The sequence below is a fragment of the Chlorocebus sabaeus genome, chromosome 10, assembly GCF_047675955.1.
Source record: "Chlorocebus sabaeus isolate Y175 chromosome 10, mChlSab1.0.hap1, whole genome shotgun sequence".
NCBI lineage: Eukaryota > Metazoa > Chordata > Mammalia > Primates > Cercopithecidae > Chlorocebus > Chlorocebus sabaeus.
In genome coordinates, this window is record NC_132913.1 from 82,767,307 (window position 1) to 82,784,392 (window position 17,086).

The 17,086-nt window shown below is 39.8% G+C and overlaps 1 long non-coding RNA gene and 1 other non-coding gene across 11 annotated transcripts in view; one reads left to right on the forward strand and one right to left on the reverse strand.

The window, feature by feature from the left end:
• LOC103217558 (uncharacterized) overlaps window positions 1-17,086 on the reverse strand; it is a 333,833-nt gene that overhangs the window by 289,909 nt on the left and 26,838 nt on the right. The window lies entirely within an intron of this gene.
• Window positions 4,256-4,362, forward strand: LOC119625409 (U6 spliceosomal RNA). Its single transcript, XR_005241617.1, has one exon. It is a non-coding gene; the product is annotated as a U6 spliceosomal RNA (small nuclear RNA).

The window sequence follows — 17,086 nt, forward strand, 5'->3', positions numbered from 1 at the left end:
CTTTAAAGCCTTTCTAAACTGTTCTCTTTGATTTCATGCCACAAAATTTGTTAGCTCCACCTTTAAAATATATTTAGATTAAGACCTCTTTTCATCACCACCCTGCTGTCACCCTAACTAAGCAACCATCATCTCTCAAAATAAATCCTAATGTCCTTTGGGCTTTCTAGGCCTACTCTTTATACTCCAGGCTACCTGTCCAGGTGAATCTCTTCCAGCTTTCCTCCATGAATTTCTGTCTCACAGAATGCATGTACGACTGCACTTTGTAATGTCAATCTCTCCCACCAGACAATGATTAGATTCTCAGTTGTCTCTTTATCACCATTCACAGTGCACTGACTGAGCACAAATTTAAGGTTTCAATAAATGGTAAGTGAATGAATAATAAATGAATGAATGCTACAATATTGACTATAATAGATAAAGAGATATATTGACCTGCTTGACAGAAAACTCGTGGCTATTATTAGCTACATTCTCTGTGCATGCTAACTGGAAAGAATTTCACACTTGCTTTAATGTATTCATTTTTCTCCTGGATTCAGTTGGTAAAATTAAATTGTCTTTCTTCTTTTCAGAGACTGATTAATTTAAACAAAAGGGCATGTGTAGTGACCCTCACAGCACATTGACCAACTTAGTCGACTCCAATAATTCAACATATACAAAGAAAGCCTGTTAAAACAAGACAGGAGCTAATGAAGCCAACAAAATCAGTTCTAAAAGTTTAGAAGGTCCCTAATAATCTACATATTGTTAAATTATTTAAAAATTGTTTATAAAGAGATTATGTAGCTGTTACATATTCCTGGATAAGCCTGTTAAAACAAGACAGGAGCTAATGAAGCCAACAAAATCAGTTCTAAAAGTTTAGAAGGTCCCTAATAATCTATATATTGTTAAATTATTTAAAAATTGTTTATAAAGAGATTATGTAGCTGTTACATATTCCTGGATAACTTTAGTTGGCAGAATATAATATCTCAAAAGTTTTGGCCATTTTTGTTTTTTATGTAATTCTATTTGATATTAGTTCAGAGAGGCCCAAAATTAAAATTAATGTGTATTTCCCTAATGAGAGTGACTTCATGATTTGCATTGACATTAATTTTCAACAGCCTTACTTAAAATTGTTTTGAATTAGAGTTTTGTAATTAGGACTTAACATTTAAATCATATTCAGGAGACTGTGCATATGGTTAAACAGACTGCCAGAATAAATTATGAGCTAACAAAATAGTAACCTATTACTTAAAGGCATTTGGTAAGTCATATTATATTTATCCTTTTACATCTTCTCACGAAAATATTCTCTTAGGTTTCTTAGCCACAGTTCATCCCCCTCATTTGACCCACACTTGCTCACAGTGATGTCACCTTCACCATTCCATCCCAGACCTTCAAACCTTTGTGAAATCCTGTGAGCCAATGACACAAGGGGGAAATTCAGTAAAATACTAACACGTTTATGTTCCTGCCAACCTGAAGTCTGATCTCTTTTCCCCAAATCATAGCATAGCCTCCAATAATTCATTTCCCAATTTAAAATATCACCTTCCCAATATTCTATTTAGGAATTGGCAAAAACTATAAGATCAGGTTGAGCATAATTTTATTGGTTTTCTTGCCTGACAACCCTCCCATGTTCCATTCATGCCCAGCTTTTTATATCCTAGCATTGTCTGTTTACCTCTACTGCAAGGTTTCACAGCCTCAACACTCCTGATATTTGGGGCCTGGTGATTGTTTGTTGTGGGGGGCTGTTGTATGCATCATAGGATGTTAGTATCCCTGAGTTGTGCCCACCAGAGATGCCAATAACAACTCCTCCCACTCCCACCCTAGTTGTAACAACCAAAAATGTTTTCAGATGTAATCAAATGTCTTCTGGGGATATAAGGGGAAGGACAAATTGCCCCAGTTGAGAACTGCAGCTCTGTGATGACTGAAGTTAAAGGTTTTTCCAAATGACACAATTAGGATTCACATTCAAAGATCACTGGGATTCAAATCCACATCATCTTAATCCACAATGCATTGTCTTTCCCATAAAATTGAAATTTTGTACTAGATAGATGCCAATTTAGTCATGGTGTGCTGCTGAAGATCATGAGTGTAATGACATGTGATGGTTAACTGTATGTGTCAAGTTGGAGGGTGTTTTTGGATGAGATTAACATTTAAATCAGTAAACTTTAAGTAAAGTAGATTGCCTTCTATAATGTGGGTGGGCCTCATTCAATCAGTTGAAAGCCTAAGAAGAACAAAAAGATCAGCCACCCCCTCAAGAAAGAAATTCTAGCAGACTGTCTTGAGATAGAAATGCACCATCAGCTCTTCTGGGTCTAAAATCTTCTGGCCCACACTGAAGATTGTGGACTTACCAACCTCCATAATTGAATGCACCAATTCTTATAATATATAATGTATATACATACTATTGATTCAGTGTCTCTGGAGAATCCTAATGAATACATGGCATAATAGAAATAACAATATGTATGTTTTCTTCCCCTTTACACACTCTTCCCCGAGTCAGCAGAATCACCCACATTGCCTTGAGAAGGAAAAGCAATGTGTATTTTTGACTCCTGAATATTGTCAAAGAATCAAAAAGGAAGGTTTAAGGGAAGTAACACCCAGAGTATCTGTGATAACAGAAAAATTATAAAGAAAGTAGAGAAGGTGAGAGGCGTGGGGCAAGAGACAATGGTCTGGTCCTGGTGGGTCCCATGAAAAGGTGCAGAACTAATACCGAGAGCCCAAAGAACACTTGGGGGATGGCCAGTGCTCGGAAGCCAGGCCAAGGCCTGGAGGAGACCAAGTGAGGGAGCACCTTGCATCACCTGGATGATGGAGAACCACACTGACTGCAATCTGGTAACTACAGTGTGGCCGTCAGCTGCCCATGTGTTGCCTGTGAATTGTGCTGCAAGACTTTTCAGAGACCCACTCAAACTGCTCAATGTAGAAGGAATCCCTCTTTTTCAATGGCCAGGGCACTTATAAGCCTCTTTGCAAACAGAGATTTGGGTTCCTGGGTAGTCAGAGAAAAGGAAGGGAAAGTCGCTGCTTCGGTGAAATCAGGAATGCTCATGCTGTGCCTCCTCATGCTGAGAATGACATCCAGTGATAAAGAAAGGTCATGAGACGGGAAGTATAGTCTTTACTACGTTGAGTAGAGCAGAAAATGCTGCAAAGCTAAACATAACACAGAGATACAGGGTCACCTTTAGTATGGCTTTTTAAGTTCTGAGAAACCAAACTTTCCTATAGCTGCTTTGTTTTAAGTCATAAATAGCTTTTCTGATTGTCTGCTCTTTTTCAAAAGAATAGAGCTTCACTTACATGCAGATAACATACCTATATTATGACATTTACAGGTGTTGAGAGCAAGCCCCCCAAAATCTGGTCATTAACTGGCCCCAAAACTGGCCATAAACAAAATCTCTGCAGCACTATGACATGTTCATAATGGCCCTAACGCCTAAGCTGGAAGGTTGTGGGTTTACAGGAATGAGGGCAAGGAACATCTGGCCTGCCCAGGGTGGAAAACCACTTAAAGGCATTCGTAAGCCACAAACAATAGCATGAGCGATCTGTGTCTTAAGGGAGTATTCCTGCTGCAGTTAACTAGCCCAACCTATTCTTTTAATTTGGCCCATCCCTTTGTTTCCCATAAGGGATACTTTTAGTTAATTTATTATCTATAGAAACAATGCTAATGACTGGTTTGCTGTTAATAAATATGTGGGTAAATCTCTGTTTGGGGCTCTCAGCTCTGAAGGCTGTGAGACCCCTGATTTCCCACTTCATGCCTCTATATTTCTGTATGTGTGTCTTTAATACTATTAACACTGCTGGGTTAGGGTCTCCCCTACCGAGCTGGTCTTGGCAATAGGTTCTTAGCTCATTTGTATAAATAAAATTATTTCAGCTGGGTGTGGTGGCTCACGCCCGTAATCCCAGCACTTTGCGGGGCTGAGGCGGGAGAATCACCTGAAGACCGGAGGTTGAGACCAGCCTGGCTAACATGACGAAACCCCATCTCTACTAAAATACAAAAAAATTAGCATGGCCGTGTAATCCCAGCTATTCGGGGGACTGAGACAGGAGAATCACTTGAACCCAGGGGGCAGAGTTTGCAGTGAGCTGGGATCACGCCACTGTACTCCAGCCTGGGCAACAGAGTGAGACGCTGTCTCAAAAAAAATTTTTTTTAATTATTTCTATCAATAATATATCATATGAAGTGCTCCCTTAGACAGCATATATACTAAAATTGGAACAATACAAAGAAGATTAGCATGGCCCCTGAGCAAGGATGACAAATTCATGAAGCACTCCAAAAACATTTTTTTAACAATAATATATCACATGAAAATGGCTAAACATAATTTACCAATTTTGAATTATGTGTTTGGAATAATCTGACTTAAAATATAGGTTAATCTACCCTACGAGTAGACTCAGAAATTCCACTCATAAGGATGTACCCATGAGAAATGTGTATATGTGTCCACCAAAAGACATGTACAAGAAAGCACATGGCAGCTGTACTCATTAAAGCTCAAGACTGGAAACAACCCAAATAACCATCAGTGAGAGACTGAATAAACAAATATAGGTTTAGGCATACAACAGAATGCTATACAGTGCTTTAAAAGGAATGAGCTGTTTATACAACATGAGTGAATTTCAAAAACAGTGTGTTGAGTGAAGGAAGCCAGACATAAAAGTACACACTGCATGATTCCATTTACATGAATTTCAACAACAGACATGACTAATCAATGATGGTGTAAGTTAGAAAAGTGTATGACTCTGAATGCAGCAAGTATTGACTAGAAAAAGGCATTAAGTTTGCAGGAACATCTACTAAAGTGATGAAGATATTCTATATCTCAATCTGGATGGTGATTCTCAGGTATTTACGTATGAAAACTTCATCAAGCTATATACTTAATAATAGCACATATACTGAATGTATGTAATATCTTGGGTTTAAGTTATATAGAGAGACAAAGAGCTGTGCACAAAATTTACCTTAAGGAGCATCAAAGGAATAAAAAATAAAGGCAGTCATGCCCTGGTCTAAAGTATATGAAACTGAGGTACTTGCTGATTTAAAGAGTCATGTTACTACATGTTCACATGACGTTATCAGAAAAAAATATTCAAATACAGAGGCTAAATGGAAAATCATAAAGGTAGTTCTTTGAAACAGCTATTTGCTGTCCAGCCACCTCTCACATAGTGTATTAATTTTCTTTTTTTTTTTATTTGAGATGGTGTTTTGCTTTTGTTGCCCAGGCTGGAGTGCAATGGCGTGATCTCGGCTCATTGAAACCTCCATCTCCTGGGTTTAAGTGACTTTCCTGCCTCAGCCTCCCCAGCAGCTGGGATCACAGACATGTGCCACCACGCCCAGTTAATTTTGTATTTTTAGTAGAGACGGGTTTTCTCCATGTTGGTCAGGCTGATGTCGAACTCCCGACCTTAGGTGATCCGCCCACGTCAACCTCCTAAAGTGCTGGGATTACAGGCGTGAGCCACCGTGCCCAGCCATATTAATTTTCTACGGCCATCATAACAGCTTACCACAAACTTAGCAGCTTGAAACAACAAAAATGTCTTACCTCTCAGTTTCTATAGATCAGAATGCCAGGATGGCTCAGCTGGCTGCTCTGCTCCTAATATCACAAGGCCAAAATCAAGGTGTCAGCCCTCTGGGCTCTTATCCAGAGGCTGTGGAAAGACTCTAGGCCCATTCAGGTTACTGGCAGAATTCATTTCCTTGGGATTGTAGGTCCCTATTTCTGTGCTGGCTATCAGCTAGGGACCACCTTCAGCTCTGAAAGGTTCATATCTCTTCCTTGTTAATGGCCTCTTGCATCTCAGAGTCAGCATGGACATGTCAAATTCTTCTCATACTTAGAGTCTCTCTGACTTCTTTTTCTGCTGCATCTCTCTGCTGCCTCTGGCCACAGAGAATCTCTGCTGTTAACAGCTCATGTGATTAGATTGGGCCCATATGCGTAATCCAGTTTAATTTCCCTATTCTAATTACATTTGCAAAGAATTTTCACAGGTTCCAACAATTAAGGTATATACACCTTTGGGGTCCATTTTTCTGCCTATTACACATGTACAGCTCTATTTGGTGATCCTGGATGTGTGGTAGCAGGCATTTATTTATTTATTGGTGCTTAATAGTCCTTCTTGAACAAAAGGAAGAAGAACAACTAATACATGTAGAGTCTGGTCGTATTTAAGTGATGGCATCTTCATCTGAGCTATTAGGACATTCTCTGAAATATAATATCTTTCCTTTTGCTACAGTACTTTAACAATTCTGATCTTAGTTTGATCTTGAAGAAGCCTATTCCTAGAGAATAGCTGTTCCCCACAAAGCTACATAATTTTCTCCTACTGAAGAGTACGTTTCAGGCTGGGTACAGTGGCTCAGGTTGATAATCCCAAGACTGGGAGGCCAAGACAGCAGGATCACTTGAGCTCAAGAGTTGGAGACCAACACAGTGTTATCTCATCTCTACTAAAAATAAAAAAACAAAATAGCCAGCCATGGTGGTGCACACCTGTAGTATCAGCTACTCAGGAGGCTCAGGTGGGAGAATCGCTTGAGCCCGGGAGATCGCAGCTGCAGTGAACTGTAATCACAGCACTGCACTCCAGCCTGAGCAACAGAGGCCCTGTTTCAAAAAAAAGAGTAGGTTTCAGACAAAGGTAAACCTTGAAGGCAAAGGATCAGCTGTGCACGGGTAGCCATCCTCTCCTTTCTTCCCTAGGAAGGGCACAGTCCCTGCCCCTACAGTTCCCTATGCTGCCACTCAGGGACAGCAGCTAGGCTGGCATGGACTGTCCTAGAGAAGAAAAGTAAAGAGAAAAGAAAAGTGGCTTCCTTTTTTGAGACATGGTCTCACTCTTTTGCCCAGGTTGGAGTGCAGTGGCGCAATCAGGATCAAGGCTTACTGTAACCTCAACCTCCCTGGCTCAAGCAATCCTCCCGTCTCAGCCTCCCAAGTGGCTGGGACCACAGGCAAGCGCCCCCATGCCCAGCTAGGTTTTTCTTATTTTTTGTGGAGATGCAATCTCACTGTGTTGGCCAGGCTGGAAGTGACTTACTTTAATGCAACGATATATGGAAAGTGATATATGATTCCTGGTCATCTGAACTGTCATAATTCTGAGTATGATCGTAGAGTGGCACCAGAATCCACCTTAGTTGTGACATAAGTAGACGTTGCCTTGGCCACATTTCCTTCTCCCTTTCGTTGAGCCCTTTAGTATCTTTACTTTGCATAGCACATCAGAGTTTACAAACTTTTTGCTGCAGATATACTCTCATTTGGGCCTTCAAATAATCCTGTTAGGTAAACCAGGCAAGCATGATTATCCCATATTTCATATGTGATACTTGAGGTTCAGGAGTGTTCAGTGACTCCAACAAGTTTACAGGTAGTGAGTAGCAGACCAGACTCTGTATTTAGCAGTCTTTCCACAAACAGCCTGACAACAACATCTGTACCAGCTTCCAGAATTGTCTTGCTCTTATCCCTACCCCCTTATCAAATCCCACCCTCTGAGCCTCATTCACAATCAAGTGTGAGTAACTGATTGTTCCCAGGAGTGTCTGTATTTTAATATCAGAGGAAGCAAATTCAAAGGATAAAATTGCAAATATTAACAATCAAATCAGAGAGAAATGGGTTGGAATGAGAGGGGGCACAGGAAGAATAGCTCTTCCCAACACTCCTAAAATGACATCCAAAAGGTTCCTCCAAATGTATTTAAATGTTAAACTCAGTGCCAGAGTCCACAAAAGTTAAACAAGTTAAAGCAGCTTTAGACAAACCTTATTCCAAAAATGAAATCAACACATACTAAGGGAAGGTAGAGAATTTTAGAAGAATTGGAACAAGGTTGTTACGAGGATAGAATGACAGTTGCCAAAAGAGAAAAAGGAAATAGATAATTAAAATGATCACATTGTTATGTTAAATCAGATGTATAATGTTCCATAAAGAAATGGAGAAATTAGGCTGGGCATGGTAGCTCACGCCTGTAATCCCAATACTTTAGGAGGCCAAGGTGGGTGGATCACCTGAGGTCAGGAGTTCGAGACCAGCCTGCCCAACACGGTGAAAACCCATCTCTAGCTGGGCATGGTGGTAGGCACCTGTAATCCCAGCTGCTCGGGAGGCTGAGGCAGGAGAATCACTTGAACTCAAGAGGCAGAGGTTGCAGTGAGCCAAGATCACACCACCGCACTCCAGCCTGGGTGACAGAGTGAGACTCCATCTCAACAAAAAAAAAAAAAAAAAAAAAAAAAAAAAAGAACCTTTGTCTCCACAACTCCTTATCTTAACCCAGACACTCCCTTCTATTGACTCCAGGCCTTTAGATAAATTTTTTCAACCAATTGCTAATCAGAAAATCTTTGGATCCACCTGTGACCTGGAAGCCCCCAACTGAAGTTGTCTTGCCTTTCCACAAAAACCAATGTACATCTTACATGTATTGATTGATGTCTTATGTCTCCTGAAAATGTATAAAAAACAAGGTATAGCCTGACCACCTTGGGCACATGTTCTCAGGACCTCCAAAGGCTGTGTCACAGCCAGTCCTTACCTTTGGCAAAATAAACTTCTAAACTGAATGAAGACCAGGCATGGTGGCTCATGCCTGTAATTCCAGCCCTTTGGAAGGCTGAGGCAGGAGGACTGCGTGAGCCCAGGAGTTTGAGACAAGCCTGGGCAATATAGGGAGACCTCATCTCTACAAAAAATTTAAAAATTATCTGAGCACATGTGGTGGTGCACACCTGTGGTCCCAGCTACTCGGGAGGCTGAGGTGAGAGAATCACTTGAGCCCAGGAAGCAGAGGTTGCAGTAAACTGAGATTGTACCACTGCACTCCAGGCTGGGTGGCAGAGCGAGAACCTGTCTCAAATAAGTAAATCAATTGAGATCTGTCTCAGATACTTTTTGGTTTATAGCACACTACCCATAAATTATGGTTATGTATTTCTCTGTTTAAGAGGCCAAGGCAGGCGGATCACTTGAGGTCAGGAGTTCGAGAGCAGCCTAGCCAACATGGTGAAACCCCCTCTCTACCAAAAATATAAAATTAAAAAAAAATTAGCTGGGTGTGGTGATGCAAGCCTGTAATCCCAGCTACTCAGGAGGCTGAGGCAGGAGAATTGCTTGAACCCAGGAGTTGGAGGTTGCAGTGAGCCAAAATTGTGCCACTGCACTCCAGCCTGGGTGACAGAGCAAGACTCTGACTCAAAAAACAAAAAAAGAGAACATAGTTGATCTAGGGAATTGAGAGTAGTCTCTTTCAAAAAAAAGTACACACAGCAAATATACCAAGTATAGAAAGGAAATGAGACAGAGTAAGGTCGGGGCTTGGCTTCAACTCCCCAGCCCACCACCCCCGCTGGTGGAACATTCTTTCATACACTCCTGCTGATCACAAAACCCACATCACCACCTCGCTGACGTTACACATGCTAACCCCAAGGCTTTAGTCATACAAAGAAAAGAATCGCTCTTCTGTGCTCTCATAATGTTTAACTATGCCTTTTACTTAAAGAATTCCCGGAACTGGCCTTAGGAAACCTAAATATCAAACCACAGTGCAGAATGTCAAACCTTGGGAAAGAATGATTTGTAAGCAGCCTTTTTGCTGCTGGCCAGACCACCAGGTGGCCCATTACTCAAGATAACCATCAGGACCAGATATATGGACCTGCATACCCTCCCCCACACATGCTTCTCCCGGTCCAGCCTGCATACCTTACCCCTGTGTCAATTCCCCATGCTTTGTCTGATTAAAAAGTCTCTACTAGCTTTTGGGGGGAGCCAGCTTGAGGATCCTCATACCTCACCTCCACTGTCTCCATTGCCCTTGAGCACATAAAAGCCTTGTCTGGGAAATCCACTTGGCCTGTGTTAAGTTTCATTACATGGGGAGCTAAGAAGCATGTGATCAGCACTATGGTCATATCCAGCAACCCAATAGAAAGGTGGTTCAAGACAGTGAGTTAATCAGAATTCCCAAGAGAACTGCCTGTGTACCCACTCCTTTCTCTAAAGAGATGAAGCTCCTGGATAAGTCAATGAAATGAAGAGGGGATGAAAATAACGCTGAGTGAAGTAAGATAGAGCACTAAGATGAGAGACAACTTTCTACCAAACTTCATTGACGTTGGGGAGAAATAAGAATGTGCTGGGGGACAGAGAAGGTAGTGGTGAGGAAGGAGAGGAAGGAAAGCAGCAATTTTATTCTCTTTATTTATAGAAGACAGACTCCCCATTCCATCCTTCAGCCTTATCCAGACTCTCAAGCTGGGGCTCTCAAGTAGGAATAAAGTGAAAGTAGAGGACTGTCTCCTTGTTACTGAGGATGACAGCTGATTTCATGGGGAATACTCGCTAGAATCTGATTTGGAGCCAGTGATTTGACACTTTGTAGAGGTGAATTTCCTGGCTTAAGATTGATGGTAATGCTTAAGAAAGAGTGCCACCTTATCACAAAACACGTCTGAGAATTGGTATTCACCTCTCTACTCTAATAAGGAAACCTAAATATTTCACATTTTTAATGTATAATGGGTGTATGCTAGTCTAGAAAAGAAAGTAGTTAAAAGTTATTGACACTGACACATTTAACTCCATTTAAGTTATTCAGATATGTTTTTAAATGTCCTTAAATAATCACATGACAAATATCGTCAAACAATACGTGGGTAACTAATGACTGTAGTTTAAAATGAAATTACTATTCCAACTCCAGGATTCCATTGGCCCTTTCAGTTCCAAATGCAAACCTACTATTCATAATCCTAGCAGTGATGACAGAATAGAAATTACTTTAAAATTAGTAAGTACAATATGAAAAACACATAAATGATATTTTATTAACATAAAAAGCCTGGTCTATCATGAGCCTCTGAGCTCTGCCACCTTCAAGCCCACTTTCAGGCCCACCTTCAAGATCCTCACATCTAGTAAGAAGAAAATCAGCAAATATCTCCATTCCCCCACCACAGAGAAACAGGCATTGCATATCGTAGATGTATACACGAAATTCCTGTTTGTTTTTAGATTTAGAAATTGTCAGGGGCACTTTCATTTTATGTTTGTTTTTCATCTTGAACAAAAAGGAAACAGGGAAATAAAAGGAACACCTTTTAAAAAATATATTCCAAATTTTTATAGATGGCAAAACCAGTAACTAAAAACTTAATTTTAAGTTTTGTTATATCTGAAGAAAGCTAAGTTCAATTTCTGAACCATCATTTCTTTTCTATGCCAGTCACGCTCTCTGTCCTCTCATAATTACCCAAATATGTTTCATGGTTTTGACAACCCAAAGGTTGACATCTTAGATGGCTAATAAAACAGGATGGAGCAGGAGAGTCTGTTTCTTTTAATAGTGAATGGCTGGGAAACACATCTCAGGAATCTGCCAATTACTGTTAAGCAGAACCAAGTTTCAGTCTTACTTGAGAGGCTGTCACAAACTGATCTGTTAGAAGGCAAGTTTTTTGCTTTAAGTCCAAGGGTGGACATATTCTGTGTGCATAGTTTTCTTTATCATCAAAGAAAAACAATTAACAACATAGTGCTTGAATCAACAGAGTTCTTTTAGGTCTGTTTAAAGCAAAACTCGCATATCTAACTTCTTTGTTGCATTCTTCAAAGAATGAATTTTTTTTATTATTATTCTGCTTCCACATCTCTAGAAACCATATTATTTCAAACTAGACTTTCTAAGCCATAGTTCTAGCCTCACAATATATAGATTATATAAAAGATTCACACCGCAGACTGAGACTCTCATGATCACCCTTTCCTGTCTTGAAATTCACACTCCTGACATATGATGAATGCATCTTCCTGAAGATATACATTTTCACGTATGCTCATGAATGACAAACACAAATGTGGCAGAGAACTAAAAACCAAAGCAGAGTTCTCAACATACAAATTCATCAGTTTTGTTCATATCATTAACAAAATAACTGCTAGTTTACTTTAATAATAACTGCTATTTGTCCATTAAATCTGTCTTATTTAGGTATAAAAAAGAATTTGTTAGAAAGATTTGCAATAGTGAACTGATGGGAATGTTGAACAGCTCCAAAGGAGCTCCAGGAGTCACCAGGACACACCCTCCCTTGAATGAATTAGTTCCCATTAATTTTAGTCTTGTCTGTAATCTACTCAAGTTTCATGTTAATGGAACAAGCATCTGATTAATTTAACTACAATCATATGCCCCACCTCACCCCATTTTTCAAAATGGAGAGAGGCTATTCCTTGAAAAAAGAAATTTAGAGGCTGGGCGCAGTGGCTCACGCCTGTAATCCCAGCACTTTGGGAGGCCGAGGTGGGCGGATCACGAGATCAGGAGATAGAGACCATCCTGGCTAACACGGTGAAACCCCGTCTCTACTAAAAACGCAAAAAATTAGCCGGGCGTGGTGGCGGGCGCCTGTAGTCCCAGCTACTTGGGAGGCTGAGGCAGGAGAATGGCGTGAACCCGGGAGGCGGAGCTTGCAGTGAGCTGAGATCGCGTCACTGCACTCCAGGCTGGGCGACTGAGCAAGACTCTGTCTCAAAAAAAAAAAAAAAAAAAAAAAAGAAAGAAATTTCGTAATACCAAAAGTTGGAATGGATGTTAGGCAGCTGAAAACAAGGAACGTCCACCCTGGTCCAGCCCTTTGGCTTCCCGATATCCTCATACATCCTTCTTTACATTATAGATCCAAAATGTCCCTATCCAACATTTTGTTAAGTATTGCCAATAAAAGTGACAAAGGACTCAACCTCTCTCCAAAGAAAGAAAACCCAAAGTTGGTCAGTTTCTGGTGAAGTTGCCAAAAGTGGCATGTGACTTGCTCTTGACCAGTCATTTAAACCGTATTTCCCTAGAAACCATGAGTGGTTCAAGGAAAGGCACAGGACCCAAGGTAGACCAATCATAGCCAGTGGGACTTCCCTTATTCCACCATTGAAGGCTTGAAATACTACCAACAACATAATGTCTTCTTTATTTCTTAAGAAAATTTGAAGTAAGATTTTCCCTTTTTCAAAACAGAGAGTACTAACTGCCCTTCCCTCAGCTTTCGTCAATGGGGAAAAGATTACACTGCTATTACCAAAATAATGGTGAAAGGCATACTAGGAAGCCAAAAGTCAATCAGTGACCATTGCATCCCCTGTTCAAATATATTTTAACAGTTTTATTCGGGTATCATTTACCTATTATAAAATTTATCCATTTTCTGTATACAGTTCAATGAATTTTAATAAATGTGTACATTTGTGCATCTACCACCACAGTTCAGTTTTACAACACTTCTATCACCACAGAAAGTTTCTCTGTGCCCATTTGCCATCAGTTCCAACTACAATACCCATACCTACATAACTATTGATCTGCTTTTTGGGGCACTAGTTTTGCTTTCTCTAGAAATTTCATATAAATGGAATGTTAACACCTGTCGTTCTTGTGCCTGGCTCCTTTCACTTTGCATAATGTTTTTGAGGTTCATCCATGTTGCGGTATGTATTAATAATTTATTCCTTTTTATTGCTCAGTAGAATTCAGCAAAGTGGATATATCACATTTTGTTTATCCATTCATGAACTGAAGGACATTTAGATTTTTTTGACACTTCTTATTTGGCTATTTTGAATAATACAGCTATGAATATTTACATACAACAATTTGTGGACTTAAATTTTCATTTCTTTTGGGTGGATTCTAGGAAACTATATTTTTGACTTTTAAGAAAATGCCAAATTGCTTTCCAATTCACATTTTACATTCCCTCCAGCACTGATGAAAGTTCAAGTTCCTCCACATCCTTCACAACACTTGGTATTATGTCTTTTTGATTGTTGCCTTTCTAGTTGATATGTATTGCGATCTCACTGCATTTAAATTTGCACTTCCCCGGTGATTAATAAGCATCTGTATTTGCCATTTTCATACCTTCTTTGATGATGTGTCTACTTAAATCTTTGCCCATTTTCAAACTGGGCCATTTGTTTTCTTATTTTTGTAAGAGTTCTCTATATATTCTGGATGCAAGTTTTTTTTTTGTTTTTTTTTTTTTTTTTTTTTTGAGACAGAGTCTGGCTCTGTTGCCCAGGCTGGAGTGCAGTGGCCAGATCTCAGCTCACTGCAAGCCCCGCCTCCTGAGTTCACGCCATTCTCCTGCCTCAGCCTCCCGAGTAGCTGGGAGTACAGGCGCCCGCCACCTCGCCCGGCTAATTTTTTTTTGTATTTTAGTAGAGACGGGGTTTCACCGTGTTAGCCAGGATGGTCTCGATCTCCTGACCTCGTGATCCGCCTGTCTTGGCCTCCCAAAGTGCTGGGATTTGGATGCAAGTTTTTTATTATATATGTTATTTGCAAATATTTTCCCTGCAACCCCTAATCCTTGCCAGTCTTTCTGCCTGCTGAAAGGGATAGTTGGGAACACTGATAACAATGTTTATTGAGGCAGTGTGATATAAGATGTCTTAATGCAGTCTTTCTTTTTTATCCAAAACAGACCTTTGAGGGAGCTACTCTTATCATTCCTGTATCATGAATGACAAAAATACATTTTTAAGGAAATAAGTTGTTTGCTCAGGATCACATGGCAGGAGAAGTGAAGAGAATAGCAAGGGTTTTTTCCCTAACCCACTCCTGTATCAATCGTTGGCCAGTAATGATAGATTTCTTGCCAAGACTCCCCTAGAGGTCCAAATTTACCCAAGGGGAAAAAAAAAGTGTATAGCTATAACCCTTTGATTTCTTTTGCACCTACTGGAAATTATAAAAGTTACTCAAGCAGTAAGCAACAAGCAATCCCCCATGTCACTCTAATTCCTCCCAGCTGTCCATTGTGTGGATCCCAGAGGCCATTGAGCAGTAGAAGTTACAGTAATAGAAGAGTGGGAGGAAATAAAATTAATCTTATGCCCCATGACAGCTAATACCAAAAACTTTACATTATAAAAAAAATGTTAAAAGTCTACCCATAGAGCATTCAAAGAGAGTTTAAGACAAAAAGGAGCAGAAGGGTAGAGGTAATTTCCCCCAGTTCACAGGACACTATTAGCACCTTGAGGGTTCCAGTGAAGTACACAGAGGAAATGGTGGCCATGTGTTTTTAGGAGAGAATGTCCCATAAAAGTACTACCCATTGGGGAGCCCAAACAGAAGGAAAAAATGGCAGCCACTACATGGTAGCCAAACAGGCTTATTGATTAGTCTCTCTCTCTCTCTCTCTCTCTCTCTCTCACACACACACACACACACACACACAGAGAGAGAGAGAGAGAGAGAGAGAGAGTTCTGTAATTTTGCATGCCATAGTATATATTCAGTATTGGACAGAATGATTGAATGAAACTTACAAGACCAAGAATAAAAGTGCTAATCTGGTCCTGCTACACACTATCCCTTTTACCTTTTACTCCAAGTTATTTAACACTCTCTGGGTCTCAACTTTCTGTTCTCCTAAAAGAAGCAATTGGACCAGATAATATCTTAAAACTTTCACAACTCTAACCATCTCTAATGTTCAAAGAGCTACCCAGTTCACACTTTGCCAAAGAAATTGTAAATTGTGATATTTCCTGTAAAAGAACCCTCTGATTCTAACCTAAAAAAAAAAAAAAAGATCTAAAGCCTATTTCGTTCTCTGAAAACTCTAAATTAATGTTTAGGATATGTCTATCATTTTTTAAAAGAAAATGCCCTTCAAGCAAAAGAAAACTCCATGTCCTCATCTGTGGACTGGCCTTCTTCAAGGCACAATGCATTCCTAACTTCTAACCTTGGAAGGGCACTTTTTTTTTTTTCTTTTTTTTCCTGTTGTAAGCGCTCTCTGAAGTCTTGTTTGCAGAATAATGAAGAAAACATCGCTGTCTGCAAGGCTGCTTGTCACCTTTGAATATACTCCATCAACATGCTGCCACTTCATCTTGTTTAGGCTCATCGACTGCTTTATAGAAGGACACCGATGTCCACATCTATCTCCTTGAGACAGGCAAAGAAACAAATCCTTTTTCCTGTCTCAAAAAGAGCTGACAAGCTTTTAGTAGTGTTTATCTTCACTGAAGGGTGATAACCTTGAAAATGAAAGTGAAAAGAGACTGATAAAATTAGGTATGTAGTCTTCTCCGTACTGTATTACAATTGGTTTTCTTTTATAGTTTAACAAGTCAAAGTTTTCTATCATCCACACTGGTTTTTCTAAAACTAAACTTAAAGTTACAATTTATTTACAAAATATCAGTGCATCATGTTGTGACTATTTTGCAAAAACGTAATTTTCCTCTTAAGCCAGAAGGGGTTAAAAATATTTCTTTTAAATTTTTTATCTCACAATTCCTCCCATATTATCTGTGCCATTTTTTTGCTCTCCCTTGACATTTCTTGACTCCATGTTATGTCGTATTCAGAGAGATTTTTCTAAAATAAATTTCCCAGATTACAGGCAAATCTTAGAATTCTAATTATTTACATCTTATAGACTCAAGGACAATAAAGGGTGGATTTGACATTTCATTAATAACTTGTGTATTCGAGTTTCCGTTTGTCTTAAATTGTGCCCATTCTTGAGATTTCAACAAATATAGATACCCCTGGCAAGCTAGCAGCTTTGTTGTCCAAAAGTCATTTTGCGTGAGCAACCATGAGTCCCTTAGAAAAGAATTCATCCTGGTGTGAGTTGGCTGAAAGTAAAAAATAAAAAAGAAGAAAGAAAAGAAAAAAAGAAAAAGAGCTCATCCTATCAGAACAAGAAGTCGGATACAAAGATTTGGCCACTAGAGGAGAGTGGTGTCTCTGAGTCCAATGTCATGTCTGCTTTGTCCCCGTGGCAGCTCCCCAAGTTTTCATGTCTAAGTCACAGGGGGGAAAGAGTCCACAAGCAAAAAATCTAAGTGTGACTCAAAATAGAAGAGAGACGTTCTTTCCCACTATGTGGCAGAGCAAGGCGTATCTGTGGTCTCTTGTGGGTGTCTGATTCAGCTACAAAAGATCACAT